The sequence below is a fragment of the Phalangium opilio genome, unplaced genomic scaffold, assembly GCF_054372755.1.
Source record: "Phalangium opilio isolate 3A_F unplaced genomic scaffold, DU_Popi_V2 ptg001865l_1, whole genome shotgun sequence".
In the NCBI taxonomy this organism is placed as follows: domain Eukaryota; kingdom Metazoa; phylum Arthropoda; class Arachnida; order Opiliones; family Phalangiidae; genus Phalangium; species Phalangium opilio.
Window position 1 is genome coordinate 412,055 of NW_028324263.1, and position 13,806 is coordinate 425,860.

At 38.9% G+C, this 13,806-nt stretch overlaps 10 non-coding genes and 41 pseudogenes across 10 annotated transcripts; all 51 read right to left on the reverse strand.

The window, feature by feature from the left end:
• Window positions 1-41: 41 nt before the first annotated feature.
• LOC149582031 (5S ribosomal RNA) lies at window positions 42-160 on the reverse strand (annotated as a pseudogene).
• A 134-nt stretch (window positions 161-294) lies between these two features.
• On the reverse strand, window positions 295-413 carry LOC149582032 (5S ribosomal RNA; annotated as a pseudogene).
• A 122-nt stretch (window positions 414-535) lies between these two features.
• Window positions 536-638, reverse strand: LOC149582033 (5S ribosomal RNA; annotated as a pseudogene).
• Window positions 639-774: 136 nt separating this feature from the next.
• Window positions 775-893, reverse strand: LOC149582034 (5S ribosomal RNA; annotated as a pseudogene).
• A 135-nt stretch (window positions 894-1,028) lies between these two features.
• Window positions 1,029-1,147, reverse strand: LOC149582035 (5S ribosomal RNA; annotated as a pseudogene).
• Window positions 1,148-1,269: 122 nt separating this feature from the next.
• On the reverse strand, window positions 1,270-1,372 carry LOC149582036 (5S ribosomal RNA; annotated as a pseudogene).
• Window positions 1,373-1,507: 135 nt separating this feature from the next.
• LOC149582037 (5S ribosomal RNA) lies at window positions 1,508-1,626 on the reverse strand (annotated as a pseudogene).
• Window positions 1,627-1,748: 122 nt separating this feature from the next.
• On the reverse strand, window positions 1,749-1,851 carry LOC149582038 (5S ribosomal RNA; annotated as a pseudogene).
• A 135-nt stretch (window positions 1,852-1,986) lies between these two features.
• On the reverse strand, window positions 1,987-2,105 carry LOC149582039 (5S ribosomal RNA; annotated as a pseudogene).
• Window positions 2,106-2,227: 122 nt separating this feature from the next.
• On the reverse strand, window positions 2,228-2,330 carry LOC149582040 (5S ribosomal RNA; annotated as a pseudogene).
• A 136-nt stretch (window positions 2,331-2,466) lies between these two features.
• On the reverse strand, window positions 2,467-2,585 carry LOC149582041 (5S ribosomal RNA; annotated as a pseudogene).
• A 135-nt stretch (window positions 2,586-2,720) lies between these two features.
• Window positions 2,721-2,839, reverse strand: LOC149582042 (5S ribosomal RNA; annotated as a pseudogene).
• Window positions 2,840-2,961: 122 nt separating this feature from the next.
• On the reverse strand, window positions 2,962-3,064 carry LOC149582043 (5S ribosomal RNA; annotated as a pseudogene).
• Window positions 3,065-3,200: 136 nt separating this feature from the next.
• Window positions 3,201-3,319, reverse strand: LOC149582044 (5S ribosomal RNA; annotated as a pseudogene).
• Window positions 3,320-3,454: 135 nt separating this feature from the next.
• LOC149582045 (5S ribosomal RNA) lies at window positions 3,455-3,573 on the reverse strand (annotated as a pseudogene).
• Window positions 3,574-3,695: 122 nt separating this feature from the next.
• On the reverse strand, window positions 3,696-3,798 carry LOC149582046 (5S ribosomal RNA; annotated as a pseudogene).
• A 135-nt stretch (window positions 3,799-3,933) lies between these two features.
• LOC149582047 (5S ribosomal RNA) lies at window positions 3,934-4,052 on the reverse strand (annotated as a pseudogene).
• A 122-nt stretch (window positions 4,053-4,174) lies between these two features.
• LOC149582048 (5S ribosomal RNA) lies at window positions 4,175-4,277 on the reverse strand (annotated as a pseudogene).
• Window positions 4,278-4,412: 135 nt separating this feature from the next.
• LOC149582049 (5S ribosomal RNA) lies at window positions 4,413-4,531 on the reverse strand (annotated as a pseudogene).
• A 122-nt stretch (window positions 4,532-4,653) lies between these two features.
• LOC149582050 (5S ribosomal RNA) lies at window positions 4,654-4,756 on the reverse strand (annotated as a pseudogene).
• Window positions 4,757-4,892: 136 nt separating this feature from the next.
• Window positions 4,893-5,011, reverse strand: LOC149582051 (5S ribosomal RNA; annotated as a pseudogene).
• A 137-nt stretch (window positions 5,012-5,148) lies between these two features.
• On the reverse strand, window positions 5,149-5,267 carry LOC149582052 (5S ribosomal RNA; annotated as a pseudogene).
• A 122-nt stretch (window positions 5,268-5,389) lies between these two features.
• LOC149582053 (5S ribosomal RNA) lies at window positions 5,390-5,492 on the reverse strand (annotated as a pseudogene).
• Window positions 5,493-5,628: 136 nt separating this feature from the next.
• On the reverse strand, window positions 5,629-5,747 carry LOC149582054 (5S ribosomal RNA; annotated as a pseudogene).
• A 137-nt stretch (window positions 5,748-5,884) lies between these two features.
• Window positions 5,885-6,003, reverse strand: LOC149582055 (5S ribosomal RNA). The gene has a single exon (XR_016380725.1). It is a non-coding gene; the product is annotated as a 5S ribosomal RNA (ribosomal RNA).
• Window positions 6,004-6,140: 137 nt separating this feature from the next.
• On the reverse strand, window positions 6,141-6,259 carry LOC149582056 (5S ribosomal RNA). The gene has a single exon (XR_016380662.1). It is a non-coding gene; the product is annotated as a 5S ribosomal RNA (ribosomal RNA).
• Window positions 6,260-6,396: 137 nt separating this feature from the next.
• On the reverse strand, window positions 6,397-6,515 carry LOC149582057 (5S ribosomal RNA; annotated as a pseudogene).
• Window positions 6,516-6,637: 122 nt separating this feature from the next.
• Window positions 6,638-6,740, reverse strand: LOC149582058 (5S ribosomal RNA; annotated as a pseudogene).
• Window positions 6,741-6,862: 122 nt separating this feature from the next.
• On the reverse strand, window positions 6,863-6,965 carry LOC149582059 (5S ribosomal RNA; annotated as a pseudogene).
• A 136-nt stretch (window positions 6,966-7,101) lies between these two features.
• Window positions 7,102-7,220, reverse strand: LOC149582060 (5S ribosomal RNA). The gene has a single exon (XR_016380715.1). It is a non-coding gene; the product is annotated as a 5S ribosomal RNA (ribosomal RNA).
• Window positions 7,221-7,342: 122 nt separating this feature from the next.
• On the reverse strand, window positions 7,343-7,445 carry LOC149582061 (5S ribosomal RNA; annotated as a pseudogene).
• Window positions 7,446-7,567: 122 nt separating this feature from the next.
• On the reverse strand, window positions 7,568-7,670 carry LOC149582062 (5S ribosomal RNA; annotated as a pseudogene).
• Window positions 7,671-7,791: 121 nt separating this feature from the next.
• Window positions 7,792-7,910, reverse strand: LOC149582063 (5S ribosomal RNA; annotated as a pseudogene).
• A 137-nt stretch (window positions 7,911-8,047) lies between these two features.
• On the reverse strand, window positions 8,048-8,166 carry LOC149582064 (5S ribosomal RNA). The gene has a single exon (XR_016380719.1). It is a non-coding gene; the product is annotated as a 5S ribosomal RNA (ribosomal RNA).
• Window positions 8,167-8,300: 134 nt separating this feature from the next.
• Window positions 8,301-8,419, reverse strand: LOC149582065 (5S ribosomal RNA; annotated as a pseudogene).
• A 122-nt stretch (window positions 8,420-8,541) lies between these two features.
• On the reverse strand, window positions 8,542-8,644 carry LOC149582066 (5S ribosomal RNA; annotated as a pseudogene).
• Window positions 8,645-8,780: 136 nt separating this feature from the next.
• On the reverse strand, window positions 8,781-8,899 carry LOC149582067 (5S ribosomal RNA). Its single transcript, XR_016380668.1, has one exon. It is a non-coding gene; the product is annotated as a 5S ribosomal RNA (ribosomal RNA).
• A 122-nt stretch (window positions 8,900-9,021) lies between these two features.
• On the reverse strand, window positions 9,022-9,124 carry LOC149582068 (5S ribosomal RNA; annotated as a pseudogene).
• Window positions 9,125-9,246: 122 nt separating this feature from the next.
• Window positions 9,247-9,349, reverse strand: LOC149582069 (5S ribosomal RNA; annotated as a pseudogene).
• A 121-nt stretch (window positions 9,350-9,470) lies between these two features.
• LOC149582070 (5S ribosomal RNA) lies at window positions 9,471-9,589 on the reverse strand (annotated as a pseudogene).
• A 137-nt stretch (window positions 9,590-9,726) lies between these two features.
• On the reverse strand, window positions 9,727-9,845 carry LOC149582071 (5S ribosomal RNA). The gene has a single exon (XR_016380720.1). It is a non-coding gene; the product is annotated as a 5S ribosomal RNA (ribosomal RNA).
• A 134-nt stretch (window positions 9,846-9,979) lies between these two features.
• LOC149582072 (5S ribosomal RNA) lies at window positions 9,980-10,098 on the reverse strand (annotated as a pseudogene).
• Window positions 10,099-10,220: 122 nt separating this feature from the next.
• On the reverse strand, window positions 10,221-10,323 carry LOC149582073 (5S ribosomal RNA; annotated as a pseudogene).
• Window positions 10,324-11,952: 1,629 nt separating this feature from the next.
• On the reverse strand, window positions 11,953-12,071 carry LOC149582074 (5S ribosomal RNA; annotated as a pseudogene).
• A 137-nt stretch (window positions 12,072-12,208) lies between these two features.
• On the reverse strand, window positions 12,209-12,327 carry LOC149582075 (5S ribosomal RNA). Its single transcript, XR_016380654.1, has one exon. It is a non-coding gene; the product is annotated as a 5S ribosomal RNA (ribosomal RNA).
• Window positions 12,328-12,464: 137 nt separating this feature from the next.
• LOC149582076 (5S ribosomal RNA) lies at window positions 12,465-12,583 on the reverse strand. Its single transcript, XR_016380690.1, has one exon. It is a non-coding gene; the product is annotated as a 5S ribosomal RNA (ribosomal RNA).
• Window positions 12,584-12,720: 137 nt separating this feature from the next.
• On the reverse strand, window positions 12,721-12,839 carry LOC149582077 (5S ribosomal RNA; annotated as a pseudogene).
• Window positions 12,840-12,961: 122 nt separating this feature from the next.
• Window positions 12,962-13,064, reverse strand: LOC149582078 (5S ribosomal RNA; annotated as a pseudogene).
• Window positions 13,065-13,186: 122 nt separating this feature from the next.
• LOC149582079 (5S ribosomal RNA) lies at window positions 13,187-13,289 on the reverse strand (annotated as a pseudogene).
• A 136-nt stretch (window positions 13,290-13,425) lies between these two features.
• Window positions 13,426-13,544, reverse strand: LOC149582080 (5S ribosomal RNA). Its single transcript, XR_016380716.1, has one exon. It is a non-coding gene; the product is annotated as a 5S ribosomal RNA (ribosomal RNA).
• A 121-nt stretch (window positions 13,545-13,665) lies between these two features.
• Window positions 13,666-13,784, reverse strand: LOC149582081 (5S ribosomal RNA). Its single transcript, XR_016380655.1, has one exon. It is a non-coding gene; the product is annotated as a 5S ribosomal RNA (ribosomal RNA).
• Between the last annotated feature and the right edge of the window lie 22 nt (window positions 13,785-13,806).

The following is a 13,806-nucleotide window of genomic DNA, read 5'->3' on the forward strand; positions in this document are numbered from 1 at the left end:
TTCATATCTATTGGAATTTAAAAGAGGAAAAAAAGTGAAAAAGCCAACGGCACGCAGTGTTCCTAAGTGGTCTCCCTCCCAAGTACCGACTGCGCTCGACGCTTCTTAACTTCGGTGATCGGACGAGAACCGGTATTTTCAGCGTGATATGGCCGTTGCCGAGAGTGCTAGATAATAATTCGAATTTAAATTAAGTGAGACAAATTAACCTTCATCTTTTTAAAAAAAAAAAAAGATAATATGTTGGCTTTTTTCATATCTATTGGAATTTAAAAGAGGAAAAAAAAGCGAAAAAGCCAACGGCACGCAGTGTTCCTAAGTGGTCTCCCTCCCAAGTACTGACTGCGCTCGACGCTCCTTAACTTCGGTGATCGGACGAGAACCGGTGTTTTCAGCGTGATATGGCCGTTGCCGAGAGTGCTATTTAATAATTCGAATTTAATTAACCTTCATCTTTATAAATCAATAAGAAAAAGAAGATATGTTTGCTTTTTTCATATCTCATGGAATTTAAAAGAGGAAATAAAAGTGAAAAAGCCAACGGCACGCAAAGTTTCCAAGTACTGACTGCGCTCGACGCTGCTTAACTTCGGTGATCGGACGAGAACCGGTGTTTTCAGCGTGATATGGCCGTTGCCGAGAGTGCTAGATAATAATTCGAATTTAAATTAAGTGAGACAAATTAACCTTCATCTTTTTAAAACAATAACAAAAAGAAAATATGTTTGCTGTTTTCATATCTATTGGAATTTAAAAGAGGAAAAAAAATGAAAAAGCCAACGGCACGCAGTGTTCCTAAGTGGTCTCCCTCCCAAGTACTGACTGCGCTCGACGCTTCTTAACTTCGGTGATCGGACGAGAACCGGTATTTTCAGCGTGATATGGCCGTTGCCGAGAGTGCTAGATAATAATTCGAATTTAAATTAAGTGAGACAAATTAACCTTCATCTTTTTAAAAAAAACAAAAAAATAATATTTTGGCTTTTTTCATATCTATTGGAATTTAAAAGAGGAAAAAAAAGCGAAAAAGCCAACGGCACGCAGTGTTCCTAAGTGGTCTCCCTCCCAAGTACTGACTGCGCTCGACGCTCCTTAACTTCGGTGATCGGACGAGAACCGGTGTTTTCAGCGTGATATGGCCGTTGCCGAGAGTGCTATTTAATAATTCGAATTTAATTAACCTTCATCTTTATAAATCAATAAGAAAAAGAAGATATGTTTGCTTTTTTCATATCTCATGGAATTTAAAAGAGGAAATAAAAGTGAAAAAGCCAACGGCACGCAAAGTTTCCAAGTACTGACTGCGCTCGACGCTGCTTAACTTCGGTGATCGGACGAGAACCGGTGTTTTCAGCGTGATATGGCCGTTGCCGAGAGTGCTAGATAATAATTCGAATTTAAATTAAGTGAGACAAATTAACCTTCATCTTTTTAAAAAAAACAAAAAGATAATATGTTGGCTTTTTTCATATCTATTGGAATTTAAAAGAGGAAAAAAAAGCGAAAAAGCCAACGGCACGCAGTGTTCCTAAGTTGTCTCCCTCCCAAGTACTGACTGCGCTCGACGCTCCTTAACTTCGGTGATCGGACGAGAACCGGTGTTTTCAGCGTGATATGGCCGTTGCCGAGAGTGCTATTTAATAATTCGAATTTAATTAACCTTCATCTTTATAAATCAATAAGAAAAAGAAGATATGTTTGCTTTTTTCATATCTCATGGAATTTAAAAGAGGAAATAAAAGTGAAAAAGCCAACGGCACGCAAAGTTTCCAAGTACTGACTGCGCTCGACGCTGCTTAACTTCGGTGATCGGACGAGAACCGGTGTTTTCAGCGTGATATGGCCGTTGCCGAGAGTGCTAGATAATAATTCGAATTTAAATTAAGTGAGACAAATTAACCTTCATCTTTTTAAAAAAAACAAAAAGATAATATGTTGGCTTTTTTCATATCTATTGGAATTTAAAAGAGGAAAAAAAAGCGAAAAAGCCAACGGCACGCAGTGTTCCTAAGTGTTCTCCCTCCCAAGTACTGACTGCGCTCGACGCTCCTTAACTTCGGTGATCGGACGAGAACCGGTGTTTTCAGCGTGATATGGCCGTTGCCGAGAGTGCTATTTAATAATTCGAATTTAATTAACCTTCATCTTTATAAATCATAAAGAAAAAGAAGATATGTTTGCTTTTTTCATATCTCATGGAATTTAAAAGAGGAAATAAAAGTGAAAAAGCCAACGGCACGCAAAGTTTCCAAGTACTGACTGCGCTCGACGCTGCTTAACTTCGGTGATCGGACGAGAACCGGTGTTTTCAGCGTGATATGGCCGTTGCCGAGAGTGCTAGATAATAATTCGAATTTAAATTAAGTGAGACAAATTAACCTTCATCTTTTTAAAACAATAACAAAAAGAAAATATGTTTGCTGTTTTCATATCTATTGGAATTTAAAAGAGGAAAAAAAGTGAAAAAGCCAACGGCACGCAGTGTTCCTAAGTGGTCTCCCTCCCAAGTACTGACTGCGCTCGACGCTTCTTAACTTCGGTGATCGGACGAGAACCGGTATTTTCAGCGTGATATGGCCGTTGCCGAGAGTGCTAGATAATAATTCGAATTTAAATTAAGTGAGACAAATTAACCTTCATCTTTTTAAAAAAAACAAAAAAATAATATTTTGGCTTTTTTCATATCTATTGGAATTTAAAAGAGGAAAAAAAAGCGAAAAAGCCAACGGCACGCAGTGTTCCTAAGTGGTCTCCCTCCCAAGTACTGACTGCGCTCGACGCTCCTTAACTTCGGTGATCGGACGAGAACCGGTGTTTTCAGCGTGATATGGCCGTTGCCGAGAGTGCTATTTAATAATTCGAATTTAATTAACCTTCATCTTTATAAATCAATAAGAAAAAGAAGATATGTTTGCTTTTTTCATATCTCATGGAATTTAAAAGAGGAAATAAAAGTGAAAAAGCCAACGGCACGCAAAGTTTCCAAGTACTGACTGCGCTCGACGCTGCTTAACTTCGGTGATCGGACGAGAACCGGTGTTTTCAGCGTGATATGGCCGTTGCCGAGAGTGCTAGATAATAATTCGAATTTAAATTAAGTGAGACAAATTAACCTTCATCTTTTTAAAACAATAACAAAAAGAAAATATGTTTGCTGTTTTCATATCTATTGGAATTTAAAAGAGGAAAAAAAGTGAAAAAGCCAACGGCACGCAGTGTTCCTAAGTGGTCTCCCTCCCAAGTACTGACTGCGCTCGACGCTTCTTAACTTCGGTGATCGGACGAGAACCGGTATTTTCAGCGTGATATGGCCGTTGCCGAGAGTGCTAGATAATAATTCGAATTTAAATTAAGTGAGACAAATTAACCTTCATCTTTTTAAAAAAAACAAAAAAATAATATTTTGGCTTTTTTCATATCTATTGGAATTTAAAAGAGGAAAAAAAAGCGAAAAAGCCAACGGCACGCAGTGTTCCTAAGTGGTCTCCCTCCCAAGTACTGACTGCGCTCGACGCTCCTTAACTTCGGTGATCGGACGAGAACCGGTGTTTTCAGCGTGATATGGCCGTTGCCGAGAGTGCTATTTAATAATTCGAATTTAATTAACCTTCATCTTTATAAATCAATAAGAAAAAGAAGATATGTTTGCTTTTTTCATATCTCATGGAATTTAAAAGAGGAAATAAAAGTGAAAAAGCCAACGGCACGCAAAGTTTCCAAGTACTGACTGCGCTCGACGCTGCTTAACTTCGGTGATCGGACGAGAACCGGTGTTTTCAGCGTGATATGGCCGTTGCCGAGAGTGCTAGATAATAATTCGAATTTAAATTAAGTGAGACAAATTAACCTTCATCTTTTTAAAAAAAACAAAAAGATAATATGTTGGCTTTTTTCATATCTATTGGAATTTAAAAGAGGAAAAAAAAGCGAAAAAGCCAACGGCACGCAGTGTTCCTAAGTTGTCTCCCTCCCAAGTACTGACTGCGCTCGACGCTCCTTAACTTCGGTGATCGGACGAGAACCGGTGTTTTCAGCGTGATATGGCCGTTGCCGAGAGTGCTATTTAATAATTCGAATTTAATTAACCTTCATCTTTATAAATCAATAAGAAAAAGAAGATATGTTTGCTTTTTTCATATCTCATGGAATTTAAAAGAGGAAATAAAAGTGAAAAAGCCAACGGCACGCAAAGTTTCCAAGTACTGACTGCGCTCGACGCTGCTTAACTTCGGTGATCGGACGAGAACCGGTGTTTTCAGCGTGATATGGCCGTTGCCGAGAGTGCTAGATAATAATTCGAATTTAAATTAAGTGAGACAAATTAACCTTCATCTTTTTAAAAAAAACAAAAAGATAATATGTTGGCTTTTTTCATATCTATTGGAATTTAAAAGAGGAAAAAAAAGCGAAAAAGCCAACGGCACGCAGTGTTCCTAAGTGTTCTCCCTCCCAAGTACTGACTGCGCTCGACGCTCCTTAACTTCGGTGATCGGACGAGAACCGGTGTTTTCAGCGTGATATGGCCGTTGCCGAGAGTGCTATTTAATAATTCGAATTTAATTAACCTTCATCTTTATAAATCATAAAGAAAAAGAAGATATGTTTGCTTTTTTCATATCTCATGGAATTTAAAAGAGGAAATAAAAGTGAAAAAGCCAACGGCACGCAAAGTTTCCAAGTACTGACTGCGCTCGACGCTGCTTAACTTCGGTGATCGGACGAGAACCGGTGTTTTCAGCGTGATATGGCCGTTGCCGAGAGTGCTAGATAATAATTCGAATTTAAATTAAGTGAGACAAATTAACCTTCATCTTTTTAAAACAATAACAAAAAGAAAATATGTTTGCTGTTTTCATATCTATTGGAATTTAAAAGAGGAAATAAAGTGAAAAAGCCAACGGCACGCAGTGTTCCTAAGTGGTCTCCCTCCCAAGTACTGACTGCGCTCGACGCTTCTTAACTTCGGTGATCGGACGAGAACCGGTATTTTCAGCGTGATATGGCCGTTGCCGAGAGTGCTAGATAATAATTCGAATTTAAATTAAGTGAGACAAATTAACCATCATCTTTTTAAAACAATAACAAAAAGAAAATATGTTTGCTTTTTTCATATCTATTGGAATTTAAAAGAGGAAAAAAAAGTGAAAAAGCCAACGGCACGCAGTGTTCCTAAGTGTTCTCCCTCCCAAGTACTGACTGCGCTCGACGCTGCTTAACTTCGGTGATCGGACGAGAACCGGTGTTTTCAGCGTGATATGGCCGTTGCCGAGAGTGCTATTTAATAATTCGAATTTAATTAACCTTCATCTTTATAAATCAATAAGAAAAAGAAGATATGTTTGCTTTTTTCATATCTCATGGAATTTAAAAGAGGAAATAAAAGTGAAAAAGCCAACGGCACGCAAAGTTTCCAAGTACTGACTGCGCTCGACGCTGCTTAACTTCGGTGATCGGACGAGAACCGGTGTTTTCAGCGTGATATGGCCGTTGCCGAGAGTGCTAGATAATAATTCGAATTTAAATTAAGTGAGACAAATTAACCTTCATCTTTTTAAAACAATAACAAAAAGAAAATATGTTTGCTGTTTTCATATCTATTGGAATTTAAAAGAGGAAATAAAGTGAAAAAGCCAACGGCACGCAGTGTTCCTAAGTGGTCTCCCTCCCAAGTACTGACTGCGCTCGACGCTTCTTAACTTCGGTGATCGGACGAGAACTGGTATTTTCAGCGTGATATGGCCGTTGCCGAGAGTGCTAGATAATAATTCGAATTTAAATTAAGTGAGACAAATTAACCATCATCTTTTTAAAACAATAACAAAAAGAAAATATGTTTGCTTTTTTCATATCTATTGGAATTTAAAAGAGGAAAAAAAAGTGAAAAAGCCAACGGCACGCAGTGTTCCTAAGTGGTCTCCCTCCCAAGTACTGACTGCGCTCGACGCTGCTTAACTTCGGTGATCGGACGAGAACCGGTGTTTTCAGCGTGATATGGCCGTTGCCGAGAGTGCTATTTAATAATTCGAATTTAAATTAAGTGAGACAAATTAACCTTCATCTTTTTAAAACAATAACAAAAAGAAAATATGTTTGCTTTTTTCATATCTATTGGAATTTAAAAGAGGAAAAAAAAGTGGAAAAGCCAACGGCACGCAGTGTTCCGAAGTGGTCTCCCTCCCAAGTACTGACTGCGCTCGACGCTGCTTAACTTCGGTGATCCGACGAGAACCGGTGTTTTCAGCGTGATATGGCCGTTGCCGAGAGTGCTAGATAATAATTCGAATTTAAATTAAGTGAGACAAATTGACCTTCATCTTTTTAAAACAATAACAAAAAGAAAATATGTTTGCTTTTTTCATATCTATAGGAATTTAAAAGAGGAAAAAAAAGTGAAAAAGCCAACGGCACGCAGTGTTCCTAAGTGGTCTCCCTCCCAAGTACTGACTGCGCTCGACGCTCCTTAACTTCGGTGATCGGACGAGAACCGGTGTTTTCAGCATGATATGGCCGTTGCCGAGAGTGCTATTTAATAATTCGAATTTAATTAACCTTCATCTTTATAAATCAATAAGAAAAAGAAGATATGTTTGCTTTATTCATATCTCATGGAATTTAAAAGAGGAAATAAAAGTGAAAAAGCCAACGGCACGCAAAGTTTCCAAGTACTGACTGCGCTCGACGCTGCTTAACTTCGGTGATCGGACGAGAACCGGTGTTTTCAGCGTGATATGGCCGTTGTTGAGAGTGCTATTTAATAATTTGAATTTAATTAACCTTCATCTTTATAAATCAATAAGAAAAAGAAGATATGTTTGCTTTTTTCTTATCTCATGGAATTTAAAAGGGGAAATAAAAGTGAAAAAGCCAACGGCACGCAGAGTTTCCAAGTACTGACTGCGCTCGACGCTGCTTAACTTCGGTGATCGGACGAGAACCGGTGTTTTCAGCGTGATATGGCCGTTGCCGAGAGTGCTAGATAATAATTCGAATTTAAATTAAGTGAGACAAATTAACCATCATCTTTTTAAAACAATAACAAAAAGAAAATATGTTTGCTTTTTTCATATCTATTGGAATTTAAAAGAGGAAAAAAAGTGAAAAAGCCAACGGCACGCAGTGTTCCTAAGTGGTCTCCCACCCAAGTACTGACTGCGCTCGACGCTCCTTAACTTCGGTGATCGGACGAGAACCGGTGTTTTCAGCGTGATATGGCCGTTGCCGAGAGTGCTATTTAATAATTCGAATTTAATTAACCTTCATCTTTATAAATCAATAAGAAAAAGAAGATATGTTTGCTTTTTTCATATCTCATGGAATTAAAAAGAGGAAATAAAAGTGAAAAAGCCAACGGCACGCAAAGTTTCCAAGTACTGACTGCGCTCGACGCTGCTTAACTTCGGTGATCGGACGAGAACCGGTGTTTTCAGCGTGATATGGCCGTTGCCGAGAGTGCTATTTAATAATTTGAATTTAATTAACCTTCATCTTTATAAATCAATAAGAAAAAGAAGATATGTTTGCTTTTTTCATATCTCATGGAATTTAAAAGGGGAAATAAAAGTGAAAAAGCCAACGGCACGCAGAGTTTCCAAGTACTGACTGCGCTCGACGCTGCTTAACTTCGGTGATCGGACGAGAACCGGTGTTTTCAGCGTGATATGGCCGTTGCCGAGAGTGCTATTTAATAATTTGAATTTAATTAACCTTCATCTTTATAAATCAATAAGAAAAAGAAGATATGTTTGCTTTTTTCATATCTCATGGAATTTAAAAGAGGAAAAAAAGTGAAAAAGCCAACGGCACGCAGTGTTCCTAAGTGGTCTCCCTCCCAAGTACTGACTGCGCTCGATGCTGCTTAACCTCGGTGATCGGACGAGAACCGGTGTTTTCAGCGTGATATGGCCGTTGCCGAGAGTGCTATTTAATAATTCGAATTTAAATTATGTGAGACAAATTAACCTTCATCTTTTTAAAACAATAACAAAAAGAAAATATGTTTGCTTTTTTCATATCTATTGGAATTTAAAAGAGGAAAAAAAAGTGGAAAAGCCAACGGCACGCAGTGTTCCTAAGTGGTCTCCCTCCCAAGTACTGACTGCGCTCGACGCTGCTTAACTTCGGTGATCCGACGAGAACCGGTGTTTTCAGCGTGATATGGCCGTTGCCGAGAGTGCTAGATTATAATTCGAATTTAAATTAAGTGAGACAAATTGACCATCTTTTTAAAACAATGACAAAAAGAAAATATGTTTGCTTTTTTCATATCTATAGGAATTTAAAAGAGGAAAAAAAAGTGAAAAAGCCAACGGCACGCAGTGTTCCTAAGTGGTCTCCCTCCCAAGTACTGACTGCGCTCGAAGCTCCGTAACTTCGGTGATCGGACGAGAACCGGTGTTTTCAGCGTGATATGGCCGTTGCCGAGAGTGCTATTTAATACTTCGAATTTAATTAACCTTCATCTTTATAAATCAATAAGAAAAAGAAGATATGTTTGCTTTTTTCATATCTCATGGAATTTAAAAGAGGAAATAAAAGTGAAAAAGCCAACGGCACGCAAAGTTTCCAAGTACTGACTGCGCTCGACGCTGCTTAACTTCGGTGATCGGACGAGAACCGGTGTTTTCAGCGTGATATGACCGTTGCCGAGAGTGCTAGATAATAATTCGAATTTAAATTAAGTGAGACAAATTAACCTTCATCTTTTTAAAACAATAACAAAAAGAAAATATGTTTGCTGTTTTCATATCTATTGGAATTTAAAAGAGGAAATAAAGTGAAAAAGCCAACGGCACGCAGTGTTCCTAAGTGGTCTCCCTCCCAAGTACTGACTGCGCTCGACGCTTCTTAACTTCGGTGATCGGACGAGAACCGGTGTTTTCAGCGTGATATGGCCGTTGCCGAGAGTGCTATTTAATAATTCGAATTTAATTAACCTTCATCTTTATAAATCAATAAGAAAAAGAAGATATGTTTGCTTTTTTCATATCTCATGGAATTAAAAAGAGGAAATAAAAGTGAAAAAGCCAACGGCACGCAAAGTTTCCAAGTACTGACTGCGCTCGACGCTGCTTAACTTCGGTGATCGGACGAGAACCGGTGTTTTCAGCGTGATATGGCCGTTGCCGAGAGTGCTATTTAATAATTTGAATTTAATTAACCTTCATCTTTATAAATCAATAAGAAAAAGAAGATATGTTTGCTTTTTTCATATCTCATGGAATTTAAAAGGGGAAATAAAAGTGAAAAAGCCAACGGCACGCAGAGTTTCCAAGTACTGACTGCGCTCGACGCTGCTTAACTTCGGTGATCGGACGAGAACCGGTGTTTTCAGCGTGATATGGCCGTTGCCGAGAGTGCTATTTAATAATTTGAATTTAATTAACCTTCATCTTTATAAATCAATAAGAAAAAGAAGATATGTTTGCTTTTTTCATATCTCATGGAATTTAAAAGAGGAAAAAAAGTGAAAAAGCCAACGGCACGCAGTGTTCCTAAGTGGTCTCCCTCCCAAGTACTGACTGCGCTCGATGCTGCTTAACCTCGGTGATCGGACGAGAACCGGTGTTTTCAGCGTGATATGGCCGTTGCCGAGAGTGCTATTTAATAATTCGAATTTAAATTATGTGAGACAAATTAACCTTCATCTTTTTAAAACAATAACAAAAAGAAAATATGTTTGCTTTTTTCATATCTATTGGAATTTAAAAGAGGAAAAAAAAGTGGAAAAGCCAACGGCACGCAGTGTTCCTAAGTGGTCTCCCTCCCAAGTACTGACTGCGCTCGACGCTGCTTAACTTCGGTGATCCGACGAGAACCGGTGTTTTCAGCGTGATATGGCCGTTGCCGAGAGTGCTAGATTATAATTCGAATTTAAATTAAGTGAGACAAATTGACCATCTTTTTAAAACAATGACAAAAAGAAAATATGTTTGCTTTTTTCATATCTATAGGAATTTAAAAGAGGAAAAAAAAGTGAAAAAGCCAACGGCACGCAGTGTTCCTAAGTGGTCTCCCTCCCAAGTACTGACTGCGCTCGAAGCTCCGTAACTTCGGTGATCGGACGAGAACCGGTGTTTTCAGCGTGATATGGCCGTTGCCGAGAGTGCTATTTAATACTTCGAATTTAATTAACCTTCATCTTTATAAATCAATAAGAAAAAGAAGATATGTTTGCTTTTTTCATATCTCATGGAATTTAAAAGAGGAAATAAAAGTGAAAAAGCCAACGGCACGCAAAGTTTCCAAGTACTGACTGCGCTCGACGCTGCTTAACTTCGGTGATCGGACGAGAACCGGTGTTTTCAGCGTGATATGACCGTTGCCGAGAGTGCTAGATAATAATTCGAATTTAAATTAAGTGAGACAAATGGTATATAACCATTGAACAGAATTCCATTGGAACGAAATTCCATTGGACCGAAATAAAAAATAAGTTGTTCTAATTGATCGAAGCTAGTCGGCTGTTCCCAATGGACCTAATTCCCATTGAGCAGACTTCCCATTCCTGTTGGACAGAAGTCTCGTTGGAGCGAATTTCCCATTGGCGCGATTTCGCATTTTATCGTATTCCCATTGAGCAGACTTCCCATTCCTGTTGGACAGAAGTCTCGTTGGAGCGAATTTCCCATTGGTGCGATTTCGCATTTTATAATGCTATATTTATTAAGGTCGTTGAAAAATAAACATGGGCCTTTTCCAAAATATTCTTATTTTCTAGGTTGGCCTAGGGTTAGGTTAGGTTTGGTTAGGTTTGGTTTGGTTAGGTTAGGTTAGGTTACGTTAAGTTAGGTTAGGTTACGTTAGGTTAGGTTTGGTTAGGTTTGTTTAGGTTAGGTTACGTTACGTTAGGTTAGGTTACGTTACGTTACGTTAGGTTAGGTTACGTTAGGTTAGGTTAGGTTAGGTTAGGTTTGGTTAGGTTTGGTTATGTTTGGTTATGTTTGGTTATGTTAGGTTAGGTTAGGTTAGGTTAGGTTAGGTTTGGTTAGGTTAGGTTAGGCTAGGCTAGGTTAGGTTAGGTTTAGTTAGGTTAGGTTAGGCTAGGCTAGGTTAGGTTAGGTTAGGTTTGGTTAGGTTAGGTTTGGTTTGGTTAGGTTAGGTTAGGTTAGGTTAGGTTACGTTAGGTTAGGTTACGTTAGGTTAGGTTTGGTTAGGTTAGGTTAGGTTAGGTTACGTTAGGTTAGGTTATGTTTGGTTAGGTTAGGTTAGGTTAGGTTTGGTTAGGTTAGGTTGCGTTTGGTTAGGTTATGTTTGGTTAGGTTTGGTTAGGTTAGGTTAGGTTAGGTTAGGTTAGGTTATGTTTGGTTAGGTTTGGTTAGGTTAGGTTTGGTTTGGTTTGGCTTGGTTTGGTTAGGTTTGGTTTGGTTAGGTTTGGTTAGGTTTGGTTTGGTTAGGTTCGGTGTGTGGAATCGGATATAGACGAATTCATTTATTCCATAAATAAGCCGGAATTGTCGTTAACAGCAGCTTCAAGCTTGGGCCAAAAAGCGACGCCAGTCATCGTTCTTTACCTCTAGCGTTGGCTCTTGGCAGAACGAGAATGGCTGCTTGCCCCATGTACGGTTGGATTCTCTTCTTGTACTTAATGAATTCATTCACATGACCATTCTGTCGAATGGGATTTCCGACCGAATGGGATTTCTGTCGAATGGGACTTTCGACCGAATGGGATTTCTGTCGAATGGGATTTCCGACCGAATGGGATTTCTGTCGAATGGGATTTCTGTCGAATGGGAGTTCTGTCGAATGGGATTTTCTGTCGAATGGGATTTCTGTCGAATGGGATTTTCGGCCGAATGGGATTTCTGTCGAATGAAATTCTGCCCAACGGATTCTATCCAATGGGATATAAGCAGACAAATTAACCTTCATCTTTTTAAAACAATAACAAAAAGAAAATATGTTTGCTGTTTTCATATCTATTGGAATTTAAAAGAGGAAATAAAGTGAAAAAGCCAACGGCACGCAGTGTTCCTAAGTGGTCTCCCTCCCAAGTACTGACTGCGCTCGACGCTTCTTAACTTCGGTGATCGGACGAGAACCGGTATTTTCAGCGTGATATGGCCGTTGCCGAGAGTGCTAGATAATAATTCGAATTTAAATTAAGTGAGACAAATTAACCATCATCTTTTTAAAACAATAACAAAAAGAAAATATGTTTGCTTTTTTCATATCTATTGGAATTTAAAAGAGGAAAAAAAAGTGAAAAAGCCAACGGCACGCAGTGTTCCTAAGTGGTCTCCCTCCCAAGTACTGACTGCGCTCGACGCTGCTTAACCTCGGTGATCGGACGAGAACCGGTGTTTTCAGCGTGATATGGCCGTTGCCGAGAGTGCTATTTAATAATTCGAATTTAAATTAAGTGAGACAAATTAACCTTCATCTTTTTAAAACAATAACAAAAAGAAAATATGTTTGCTTTTTTCATATCTATTGGAATTTAAAAGAGGAAAAAAAAGTGGAAAAGCCAACGGCACGCAGTGTTCCTAAGTGGTCTCCCTCCCAAGTACTGACTGCGCTCGACGCTGCTTAACTTCGGTGATCCGACGAGAACCGGTGTTTTCAGCGTGATATGGCCGTTGACGAGAGTGCTAGATAATAATTCGAATTTAAATTAAGTGAGACAAATTGACCTTCATCTTTTTAAAACAATAACAAAAAGAAAATATGTTTGCTTTTTTCATATCTATAGGAATTTAAAAGAGGAAAAAAAAGTGAAAAAGCCAACGGCACGCAGTGTTCCTAAGTGGTCTCCCTCCCAAGTACTGACTGCGCTCGACGCTCCTTAACTTCGGTGATCGGACGAGAACCGGTGTTTTCAGCATGATATGGCCGTTGCCGAGAGTGCTATTTAATAATTCGAATTTAATTAACCTTCATCTTTATAAATCAATAAGAAAAAGAAGATATGTTTGCTTTTTTCATATCTCATGGAATTTAAAAGAGGAAATAAAAGTGAAAAAGCCAACGGCACGCAAAGTTTCCAAGTACTGACTGCGCTCGACGCTGCTTAACTTCGGTGATCGGACGAGAACCGGTGTTTTCAGCGTGATATGGCCGTTGTTGAGAGTGCTATTTAATAATTTGAATTTAATTAACCTTCATCTTTATAAATCAATAAGAAAAAGAAGATATGTTTGCTTTTTTCTTATCTCATGGAATTTAAAAGGGGAAATAAAAGTGAAAAAGCCAACGGCACGCGGAGTTTCCAAGTACTGACTGCGCTCGACGCTGCTTAACTTCGGTGATCGGACGAGAACCGGTGTTTTCAGCGTGATATGGCCGTTGCCGAGAGTGCTAGATAATAATTCGTATTTAAATTAAGTGAGACAAATTAACCATCATCTTTTTAAAACAATAACAAAAAGAAAATATGTTTGCTTTTTTCATATCTATTGGAATTTAAAAGAGGAAAAAAAGTGAAAAAGCCAACGGCACGCAGTGTTCCTAAGTGGTCTCCCACCCAAGTACTGACTGCGCTCGACGCTCCTTAACTTCGGTGATCGGACGAGAACCGGTGTTTTCAGCGTGATATGGCCGTTGCCGAGAGTGCTATTTAATAATTTGAATTTAATTAACCTTCATCTTTATAAATCAATAAGAAAAAGAAGATATGTTTGCTTTTTTCATATCTCATGGAATTTAAAAGAGGAAAAAAAGTGAAAAAGCCAACGGCACGCAGTGTTCCTAAGTGGTCTCCCTCCCAAGTACTGACTGCGCTCGACGCTGCTTAACCTCGGTGATCGGACGAGAACCGGTGTTTTCAGCGTGATATGGCCGTTGCCGAGAGTGCTATTTAATAATTCG